The sequence below is a fragment of the Puma concolor genome, chromosome B4 (genome assembly GCF_028749965.1).
Source record: "Puma concolor isolate L17-30 chromosome B4, mPumCon1.1.hap2, whole genome shotgun sequence".
In the NCBI taxonomy this organism is placed as follows: Eukaryota; Metazoa; Chordata; class Mammalia; order Carnivora; family Felidae; genus Puma; species Puma concolor.
Genome location: NC_141673.1, coordinates 56,318,105 through 56,330,662, shown reverse-complemented (window position 1 = coordinate 56,330,662; position 12,558 = coordinate 56,318,105).

Here is a 12,558-nt window from a genome sequence, read left to right as displayed (position 1 = left end):
TCCCTTCCCCTATGTCCATCTGTCTTGTTTCTTAAATTCCTCATATGAATAAAATCTTCTACTTTAAAAATATTTTCTTAATGTGCAGCCCCTACCCTCATAGTGTTAGGGAACCAGGCTGGATCGCTGGTGGAGTAACCAAGCCGCACTCAGAGATCTTGGTGGATCAGAGTTTTATTTTATAAGAGGAGATCCCTCTCCAGAGATCTGAGTCCCCAGCATAAGCTCAGGACAATTTATCATCTGTTATGTCCACATTCCTCATTAGTAGTAATTTGGTGCACACAGTAAGCAGGGCAGGAAGAAGAACCCAGAAGGGGAGTCTTTGGTTGGGGACTGGAATTTCTCTATCAGTCCTGTTGACCATCTTGTAACAGATTTTTCCCTATCATTAGATGATATTTCTACATTTTACTACTCTGTGTCTTACATCTGGAATTAAATCAGAATTTTGTAAACAAATACATTATTATTTTTTATTAAGTTACTTTAGCATTTCCTTTTATATGAATGTATGCAACAAAGTATGGTAATATAATAGAAATATTTATAAACTTGCTACCAAGATAAATATCAAATACATTCATATCATATGAATTGACTCTAATTTCTACTTTGAAATTATATAATCACGGTCTTCCTCTGTATAGAAGCTCATGTGACATAGTTGGTCAATAATGAGCAACTCTGCCAGTCATTATTCACCCACCAAACTTTATTTTTTAACTTTTTTATTTATTTTTGAGAGAGAGAAAGAGAGAACATGAGAGGGGGAGGGGCAGAGAGAGAGGGCAACACAGAAACTGAATCAGACTCCAGACTCCAAGCTGTCAGCAAAGAGCCCGACATGAGGCTCGAACTCATGAACTGCGAGATCATGACCTGAGTAGAAGTCTGATCTTTAACCGCCTGAGCCACCTAGGAGCCCTTCAGCCACCAAACTTTAAAGAAAGTCACATTTTCCTGTGCTGACTTCTAGTGTTCCCTAATTTCAATTGTTGTTCAATCATTATGTGGAGGGAGGTTGAGTCAAAGACTACAGTATAATGTTCTGATTCAATCTAACCAACGGGCTTCACATTCTGCCAATATTTTATTATATTTTTATGTTTATTTATTTTTTAGAGACACAGAGAGAGAGAGAGCGCGCACAAGCAGCGGAGAGGCAGAGAGGGAGACACAGAATCCTAAGCAGGCTTCAGGCTCCCAGCTGTCAGGACAGAGACTGATGCGGAGCTCGAACCCACAAACCATGAGATCATAACCTGAGCCAAAGTTGGACGCTTAACTGTCTGAGCCACCCAGGTGCCCCATGTTTTGCCAATATTTTAAATGCATTTTCTTGTTAGTACATGTAAGAACATTTGCTACCATACCACATTTTTTTACATTTTAATAACTGCTTTTCAATATAATTGATTTTATTTGCAACCAAATACATATTATTTTATTTATTTAAAATGATTATCAGGCACCTGGGTGGCTTAGTCAGTTAAGCATCTGACTCTTGATTTTGGCTTAGGTCGTGATCTCACAGCTTGTGAGTTCCAGCCCAGCATTGGGCTCTGCAGTGCCCCTCCCCTGTGTGCTCTCTCTCTCTCTCAAAAATAAATAAGTAAACACTTTTAAAATTCAAATAAATAAAATGATTTTCTGAAGATAATTTCATATTTATGTGGCTACAGTTGTTATTCTGTGTGGTTGAAGTAAGCAACGATTCATGAATGAAGTATAGTAGGAATTACACTTTTTGCTAAAACTATACTGAATTCCGGAAGACCTTCGTAAGATTAAAATAGTGCAAAAATTCAGAAGGGAAGCACATTTTGGGGGTCACTGTTAAGACTTCAACAAAGTTAATGTGTAATTGAATGGAAATGACACTAGTCTGTAAGTCCCAATTTGGTCTTAACTATGTGGTCTTTGGCACCCCAACCTTTCCAGCCTCTTTACTACTGAAAAATGCTCAATTTCTGTTTGACAATCCTATCATTGCTCCAAACTGTGATTACATTATTTCTTTAGTTTAACATTGAGCTAAGAAAAATGGGAGGTTTAGATAGAGATAGGTAAGGGTAGATTCAAATTACAAGAATGAATTTATTGAGAGGCAGCTCCACCATACAGGGTGACTCAACAGGGATCTGGGTCTCCAGGAAGAAGTTATAAGAAAAATGTTTGAAAAGGAATTGGGTAAGAACTGATATATATATGTATATATATATATACACATACATGTATATATACTTGTATATGTATATATGTATACATATGTATATGTATGTGTATATAAATATATATTCTGATATATATGTTTTTAGTGATTCCATTTCCTCCTTTGGTATTACTTTATATTATAATAGAAATATTATGTTTCTAGGGGCGCCTGGTGGCGCAGTCGGTTAAGCGTCCGACTTCGGCCAGGTCACGATCTCGCGGTCCATGAGTTCGAGCCCCGCGTCAGGCTCTGGGCTGATGGCTCGGAGCCTGGAGACTGTTTCCGATTCTGTGTCTCCCTCTCTCTCTGCCCCTCCTGGTTCATGCTCTGTCTCTCTCTGTCCCAAAAATAAATAAACGTTGAAAAAAAAATTAAAAAAAAAAAAAAGAAATATTATGTTTCTATTATAATGATTTACCTGAGGCTCATAGTTTTTCATGCTAAATTTTTTAAGGGAAGAAGTTTCTTCCCTTAAATTCTCTCTAGATTGATTAACATTAGCTAATATATTTGAGGAACAATTAATTGGCATGTACCTTCCAAAGCATTGGCTGCATTTAACTGAACTTCCTGCATTGCACTTGTGATTAGGCTGTAGGATTTAGGCATTATGTGTACACTTGGGAATACTACTAATGAGATATCAGTAGTGCTTTTATTTGATTCAGATATCAAAGCAAAGTCTCTTTAAGGCATTCTATACTTGGCATTAAGCGTTCTGCCACAAAGAGGTTTTTGTTAAGTTGTAAAAATGTTTATCATTAATATTTCTTGGTCTTGCAATTTTCAGTAGTGTCTGTCCTCTGGCTCAATTTTAGGGCAATTCTCTACTCTTTGTTTATATTTACTATGAGGTTTGACTTTTGTTTTGTCATATATCTTTCTTGAGAGTGCTATTCGGTATAAAATCATGCATGATTGTTCAAATAGTATTTGTGCAAATCGTATCTGTGGAAACAGTATATATTATAACCCTCTGATATAATCACAAGATGGTATAGTATCTCATCAGATACCTCTTGAAATGGGAAGACATCAAGCTTCCAAGATAGTGCTAGTATTCATGAGTAGTTTTTAAGCATCAGGCAAAGCTATTGGTATATGAGAAAACAGACATAAGCCATTCCAACTGAGTAACCCAGTCATGAGATTAATCAGGCTACAGGTTGTCAAGTGTTTGAGTGAGGCCCACTAGACCAGCTAACCACAGAGAAGTTAACCCAGATAAGAAGAATCACCCAGTCAACTTTGCGAATTTGAAAACAATAAGCGTTTGCTCCTTTAGGACACTAAATAGTTTCCAGGTAGTTTGTTATGCAGCAAAAGCTAAGTGATTAAAAAAAAAAAAATAGAAGGATTAAGTAGTGGTTTGGAGTGTTTCTTGATTGTGTAGGTCGTGTTGGTATTTCGTTTTGCTTAATTTTTGTTTTGCTTAATTTGTAAATAGTCTTAAGTGCTACTGAGTAGAAATCAGTATAGAGGCACATCATTGTTCCAGGAAAGAGAAGAGACATTTTTATCTAACACAAAACAAAAATGAAATAGTGTATAAATACAAAAATTGGACGAGAGAAGGTATTGTATAATAGAAAAAAAAGAGGAAGGGATTTTTCGATTAGGGTTTTGTGTACAGAAACTGAGGTAAGAATTATTTGTTTGCTTTTCATTTGATTGTGAGGCAGTTTAGGGCCTTCCACTGAGCCTGAGTGAGAAGCTGATTCTGTGTCTTGAGTAGGAAAACTATTAAATATTACTATGGAGATTAGAAGCAGAGCTAACCAGAGGAATATATACTGGAAATGTGAAAGGGCAGCATAGGTGAAAGTTTGTTTCAATTTTGTGATTCTTATTGACAAAAAAAATGCAATGTATTAGTCATGAATAAAATATGTAAGAAGCCTTATTCTCTCCATATGCAAGTCTCAGAAGATGGAATGAATACCTTTGAAGTTTGCACAAGACCTGCCCTCACATTGCTTTGGTTGAAAGGCCTCTCAGTACACTGTTCTCTTAATGTGTAACCTAGACTCCAAGCCTCAAAGGAAATTATTTTTTTCGTTTTTATCCATGATCATTAACCTACATATAGATAGAGACTTTTTAAAAATAGTCATGTCAGGGAAACCTGGGCAGCTCAGTCGGTTGGGCGTCTGACTTCAGCTTAGGTCATGATCTCGCCATTCCTGAGTTCGAGCCCCATTACAGGCTCTGTGCTGACAGCTCAGAGCCTGGAGCCTGCTTTGGATCCTGGGTCTCCCTCTCTTTCTCTCTGCCCCTCCCCTGCTCTCACTCTGTGTCTCTCTTTCTCTCTCTCAAAAATAAATGAACATTTAAAAAGTCATATCAAAGTTTTAAAGTTTTAGAGATTTCCCCCTAAAGCTTTGATATGGGCACTCTGTGGGAATTAGTGGTGCTTCTGATGGATCTTTGGTTTGCAGTTAATGCAAGAAAGGACAACTATGAATAATAACAATAGAAACTATGGTTTAAGAAGCCAGAGATTCTAGATACCATTGTTTGCAAGTAAATACACATATACCACATACATACACACATATTCACTTAATTCTCACAACATAACAGTATTGTTTTTACTCATAAACATGTCGAGGGAGAGAGGTTAAGGAACGTGTCCTGGGTCATGCAACTAGTAAGTGGCAGAGTCAGAAGGCAAACCTAGGAGTCTGGTTCTAGAGTCTGTGCTTTTAACTACTAGGCTGTTTTGCCCTTGCAAGGTTCTGGATCATTTTCAGCATGTGAGAGTAACACATTTACAATAGACACTCACAGATTGCCAGTGCTGTTTGACAAACGTATTAATTTATTAAAATTAAGACGAATGATATCTTTCTGCTGCACAGAAGCTATGTTGAACCAAACAAAGATGAGTTAAGTGTATGAATACAATTTTTAATGATAGCAATAGGCAGAAAAATATAGTTTAAAATGAAAGGAATTATTTCAGTATTTATTTGTTTTTTCAAACTCTAGTTAAATATCATGGAATATAGAAGTCATTATTCACTGACACATAATTAAGAAATGATTATTTAAATAGGTAAATATGTGTAATATAGGAGAAATGTCTGAATAGCACTGTGTTGTGTAAGAATGATAAACCTGAAATAAAAGATACTAATAATTTTTGTTCAACAACCTTTTATGTTACTGAAATCACTAATTAGACATTTTCAAATCTTCTATGACAGAAGTTCAAACAAATTTATGTATTTAAATATGCATATTTCTAATGATGTTGAAAGCCTAGAAAAATGTAATCACAAACTGCTGTGGGGAACAGGTTGTAATCATTAGGCAACGACTTCTAAAAGGGAAAAAGTACTATAATAATACAATTATCTTTCTGATGACTTCTAGAGTTTCTGATTGTCATTCAAACAAAGGTCATTGATAATCCAACAGTAAGTAAAAGCTTGTGGGTCTCAAAGAACTGTCAACTAGTTAAAGTGAATCTTCTTAAAATATAATATGTGTAATGGGCTAAGAAGGATTCCTTTAATTTCTGTAGGTAAAATTGAAAAAAAAATAATTGGAAGAAAATTTAAAGGACAAGTTCATGTTTCTGCTTTGGATAGTTGTGTGAGACTAGCCAGGGAATGTGTTAAATCTTTCTCTGTTTATCTAAATGAAGAACAAAATTTGATCTCAAGTTATAAATAGTCAGTTTTCTCCCAAATCAAAAAGTAACGTGTACTTTAAATATAACACGCAAGGTCCTTAGCATGTAACATCTGTTGAAGAGGGTTTGAATCTATATCATAAAATATAAGTAAAGTATAAAACAAATATAGAGCCTACCATCTCATTTGGAACTTTGGAGTAAAAATATTTAATTTAATAATGACAGAATGTAATGGTACCTCAAGTAGCTAATCTCAATGCTGCCAGGTAAGGCAGGACTGGAATGATTTGGTTACACTAAAGTTCCCAGACAGCGTTTAATTTTTTGTTGTTCTATTTCATTATAGTTGTTGAAATGGATCAATTTCAGAAGTCTGATAGGGCAGCAATGAAGAGCAGTCTAGTGTCTATGAAGGAATGTTGCTTCTCATGGTTTTGTTCTGGAGAGACTTCCATGGACATAGACTAAAGCTTTTGTCACTCTCCTCCATGCGGTTATCACCTTCACTGGTGAAAATAGGCTCCATTAGCAGAGAAGTTTTTGTCCTTGACATCCCGGCACTAATCACTTTGTAGTGGTAAGGAAAAGTTGAACAGGAGAAAGTGCATGGCATTTTTATAATATTATTACTCATGTTTCCTAATAAGGAAAAACTCTATGAAATAAGAGCACTTATATATTCTTATTAGTGCCTAACATTCTCAGTTCTATTTGGTTCAAACATTTTCATCCAAAACTTTGAGAAAAAGGTTAGGCAAGGTTTTTTTGTTACTTTGAAATTTGGCACAGAGCTACTATCCATTTATTATGCATGATTCTGCTAATGAGCAGTCTCTCTACTAGCAAATGAGTAATTGCTTCTTCCTTAACTTTTTTTTGCTCCAATTAAATATAAAATACCTGAGGAAGAGACTACATAAGGAATATGAAATGTATCCAAAATAACTCTGCATGAACTAGGCCCCAACCTACCATTCTCAGCTGAGCTCTTTCCATTACCTGCCTATGTTCTGTTCAGTTTGGACAACTTGCCATTACCTGAATATGTCTTGCACTTTGTAGTCTCATTGTAGCTACAGTTGTCATTCTATCTGCTACAAATATAGATTTGTCAAAAACTTAGTCTTTCTTTAAGATCAGTAGCAATGATTTCCATGAAGTCTTCTCTCATCGTCATAATGAAAATGTTTCTTCTAACTCCAATAGTATTGTGTGTACATTTGAACCATATATTGTATGATTTATTGAGTTAAATTGTTTTTTACATAGCATTTACCCTACTATCTGCTAAGTTCTTTGAAGGCAAATCATTGTACCTTCATACCTTGTCTTAGCCATAGCCACTTTCTTCCACCAGCCCCTACCCAACTCACCAGCTTTCTACATGTACACCAGTTAGCCCAACCAAACCAGTAAAGTCCAACAGAGGTTATACAACATTTTATGATGGCTTGTTTTGCCATAATAGTAACTAGTGTAGTAGTTGATTGGTTTTATAAGCTCTGTTCATTCTAATGAGTCAAATTGGCTTTATTTAATCTGTCTTGAGAGTTGCCAGACTATATCCTCATGACTATTTCTCTTGGCTTTCTGTTTTGATGTCCAAGTTAGTTCTATTAGAAACAAGGATTACTCAGAGATGATCCATAGGTCTCTCTGATAATCACCTATCTCACTATGGTCTTCTAGCAAGTTTCTCCACGGATGCCAAAGATCCTTTGTTTTCTAAATCTTTTATTAGTGGTTTTCAGGTATTTCAGCTCCTCTAAGGACAAGTTAATCATGTGATTCACATATCTACCACATATTTGAGTGCCTTTCTTTGCTGATCAGAAACTCATCTAGATGCTGAGGTTTAAATATGATGAATAAGACACGATCCCTGCGTTGGGGTTTGAGGATAAATATGGTACTTACTACTCATAGAGATTAAGAGATATGCTCTGATGTCATATTGTCATATCATTAACTCCTAGGTTAGTCACATACAAAGAGTATGTTCTTGAGCAATTTATTTCTTTTTGACACATAAAATAAAATTTAATTGAATTATATCTATGAATCTGAGAAATGAGGATAACAACAGATGCCATTCAAGATTATTTTGAAATTTAAATGTAAAGTACTTAGCATAATACTTGGTATAGTGTTCAGCAAATATTAGCTATTGTTATAAATACTTAATTGTATTTCATTGTGATAAATGGCATATCAGAAGTGTGCAAAATCATTATGGGAATAAAGGATAAACTATTCTCCCTAGAAGGATCAAGTAAAGCTGTAGAGAAGAGATGCATTTGATCTGGGGCTTAGAGAATGAAAAGAAATCTGGGCAGAAAAAGAAGGAAATGCAATTCCAGAGAAGGTACTGGAATGAACATCAACAGAAAAATATCCTTGTGTGTGAGGAACATTATTCTGGTGTTGTTAGAATATAAGATGTAAGCACTGATCAAGGGGTAGAGATCAATTTTACTACTTTGAAATTGGGAAAGTATAAACAATTTAATGACTGACTAATGAACACATACTATGGACCAAGGACTATGTTAAGCTCTTAGGATGCAAAATTTCCATGATATTGTGACATTGAGGTAATGAACATTATTCCAGTTGTTTGATAAGAGATTGAAAAATGGAGAGATTCAGTTACTTGCCCAAGGTCACTGTATGCCACAACAAAATTATTATAGACACATGGTAAATTTATCTTCTCTGATTTGAAGTGAGAATTTGAACCCACGCACTGTGACTTCAAAGACAATACCACCTCCTGGACCATAAATGCCTGGCTAAGGAAACTCAATTTTATCTAATAAATTAAAAAATTAGAAAATCTTCTTCCTGCATGAGTCCAGCAACTAACATACTTGTATAATTCTAAATAACAACAACAAAAAAAAATGGAGAATGCTAAGAGCTATGGAACTGGAGCATGTATGCCCAGCCACAATGCATTCAAATACAAATATTTTCTTAGGTAAATGAAACCATCTAAGGCATACTTGCCCAGCTGGTCCGTTTTAACTATGTTAAGCAGTGAAGTATCATGTAAAACCTTTAAGTCACAGAGTGACATGATGGGTTTTACAACTGAGGAAGTACAAATAAGGCAGGATTGGATTGGGATGGGAAGAGGTTAGAGGGGGATATATATGTAAAGGAGAACTCAAACAAGGAATTAAATTCTGGAGTGGAGCATTGGCAGTGGAAAGGATTAAAGGTGACAACCCAGAGATCTTTTCTATATAATCTAATGAAACCAGCCTGTTATTTTGTTTAAAACTAATACTGAATGAAGATGCTCCAAGACAGCCTTTATTCTGTGTATTAACAATACAGTTGTCTTGGGCAGTACCTTTTTTTTTTTTTTTTTTTTTTTTTGGAGGTGTGTGAGATCTTTATATATTTTATGTTTCAAGTTTTTATTTAAATTCTAGTTAGTTAACATATAGGAAAATATTGGTTTCAGGAGTAGAATTTAGTGATTCATCATTTACATATAACACCCAGTGCTCATCACAACAAGTGTCCTCCTTAATATCCATCACCCATTTAGCCCATCCCCGGCCCACCTCCCTCTAGCAACCCTCAAATTGGTCTCTATAGTTAACAGTCTCTTATAGTTTTCTTCCCTCTCATTTTTATCCTTCCCCTCTGTTCATCTGATTTGTTCTTCAATTCCATATATGGGTGAAATCAGGCAGTATTTGTCTTTCTCTGACTTATTTCACTTAACATAATACATTCTAGCTCCATCTACATGATTGCAAACAGCAAGATTTCATTCTTCTTGATGGTTGAATAATTGGCAGTATTTTCTCTCAATCTATAGGTTACATTTACATTTTGTTGATAGTTTTATCTGCTGTACATAAACTTTTGGGGGTTTTTTCCAACTCTTTTTTTATTTTTTATTTTTTTATTTATTTTTAATTTTATTTTTTTATTTTTTAAAATCTACATCCAAATTAGTTAGCATATAGTGCAACAATGATTTCAGGAGTAGATTCCTTAGTGCCCCTTACCCATTTAGCCCATCCCCCCTCCTACAACCCTTCCTGTAACCCTCAGTTTGTTCTCCATATTTATGAGTCTCTTCTGTTTTGTCCCCCTCCCTGTTTTTATACTATTTTTGTTTCCATTCCCATATGGTCATCTGTTTTGTCTCTTAAAGTCCTCATATGAGTGAAGTCATATGATTTTTTTTAACGTTTATTTATTTTTGAGACAGAGAGAGACAGAGAGTGAATAGGGGAGGGGCAGAGAGAGAGGGAGACACAGAATCTGAAACAGGCTCCAGGCTCTGAGATGTCAGCACAGAGCCCAATGCAGGGCTCGAACTCATGGACCGGGAGATCATGACCTGAGCCGAAGTCGGATGCTTAACTGACTGAGCCACCCAGGCACCCCGAAGTCATATGATTTTTGTCTTTCTCTGACTTTGATTTCACTTAGCATAATACCCTCCAGTTCCATCCACGTCGTTGCAAATGGCAAGATTTCATTCTTTTCGATTGCCGAGTAATACTCCATTGTATATATACACCACATCTTCTTTATCCATTCATCCATCGGTGGACATTTGGGCTCTTTCCATACTTTGGCTATTGTCGATAGTGCTGCTATAAACATGGGGGTGCATGTGTCCCTTGGAAACAGCCCATCTGTATCCTGTGGATAAATGCCTAGTAGTGCAATTTCTGGGTAGTAGGGTAGTTCTATTTTTAGTTTTTTGAGGAACCTCCATACTGTTTTCCAGAGTGGCTGCACCAGCTTGCATTCCCAGGGAAGTAGCTTTTTAGGTAGGTATTAGGAAGACCTTGATGCTTACTGACTTCCTCTAGAATGCCTTGCAAGAAATGTCACCTCATTCTTATAAGTCCCTGGGAGGCCATAGAGGCACAGATATAATTTAGACAAATAACCAAACATGAAACAGTGGCAAAAATTCTTATGGCAAAAATCGGTCCCAGAAATACCTGCTTTCAAATTAGAGCTCTTCTACATGCTAAATTTGTTCTATCCTTCTGTTTCTTTATATGAAAAACGGAGATTTTACTTTCCTCAAAAGGCAACATAAATGATAGGAATGTAGAGCACCTAGCACAGAGCATGACAAGTAGTAATTACCTAATAAATGTAAATAATCTTTACTGTTATTTCTATTGTTTCAGTCCAGATAGACAGAAATGATAATTAATGCAAATGAATGGCATTTCTAGCATATATAAAATAATTCTTTAAATTACTTTTTAAATGAAGTCATATAAAACCAAGAAAAGTTCTGTCTGATGGAAATAGAGAAATAAAATTTCCTTGCAACTGCTGTTTAATAGATGTTAAATTGGGTAAGAGAATTAATTTTTAGAAATCTCCCTAGACCTTTCTTTACATTTTTATGTTTTTCCTTCCCTAAGTCAGGAAAATGACCTTTTTAAAAAAATTTTTTTTGGTTATTTATTTTTGAGAGGGAGAGAGAGCAGGGAAGGAGAAGAGAGAAGGGAGACACAGAATCCAAAGCAGACTTCAGGTTCTGAGCTGTCAGAGCCCTACATGGGGCTCAAACTCATGAATCTCAAGATCATAACCTGAGCTGAAGTTGGACGGTTAACCAACCAGGTTATCTTTTAATCTTACTTGGCACAGCCCATTGTTGGATAGTCAATGGCTAATATGATTTATTAGGATATACTACAGTTTTCACTTGTTGGATGATATTCACATTATTAGTTTTTGAGGATGTTTACAAGATTATGTTCAATTTGAATTTTTTATAATCAATTTGAATAGTTCTTTATGTTTCAAAAAATGGGAATTGAATTATTCTGCCAAATGAAATAGCTTTACCCTTTCACCAGTAAGACAGAACTGGCATCATGTAATCAGTCCTTCACTCTGTCAGCATGAACAAAGAAGCATGAAACTATAAATTAAAAAAACTCTTATCTGACAGTTTCTTTTAGGGGTTTACCTTAATTTACAGAAATTCCATTGATCTTTGACTTCTCATCCATGCTAAATTTGATAGCTAAGTTTATACACTGAAATTCTATACAAATTTTCTAACTTAATGTAATGCTTTTTTATTGTTGAAATGTATGCATTGGATTCTGTATATGATTTGTGAACAAAAATTGTATGTGAACAATATGGTAGTGTCATTATTAAGACTTACTATATCAAAAATATACTTTGTGTATCAGCTTCCCAGTGTTGGGGAAGCATATTTAATATAATTCTCTGCCTCTATGGGTAGAATAACAGTCAAATAATTCCATAAAAATTACATAACCCTGTTTTAATCTATCAAAAATGTTTCTAACTTTATTTTTGTTTGAAACATAGAAGAAGCTGATTCCTGTGGAAACAAAGACACCAACAAAAAAAAGATAATAATATGGCATTGACGTGGTATATATGCTTTAAAGAAAAGGTCACTGCCCAAAGCCCAGTCATCTTGAATTTCATCAAATATTGGAAAAAGTGAATATCTAAATTCTGGTCCATTATGTCCACTGGGGAACCTACATTTGGACTAGGGCAGATGTTTGTTGATTTTCAATGAATAATGCATGGAAGAAGCAAGGTGCTTGAATTTTCTCACTGGAACCTACTTCCAGTTGAATAGTATATAAGCAAACATAGAGTTGCTGCCTATTGAGATTTTTCTGTTTGTAGAATACCTTCAAATAGA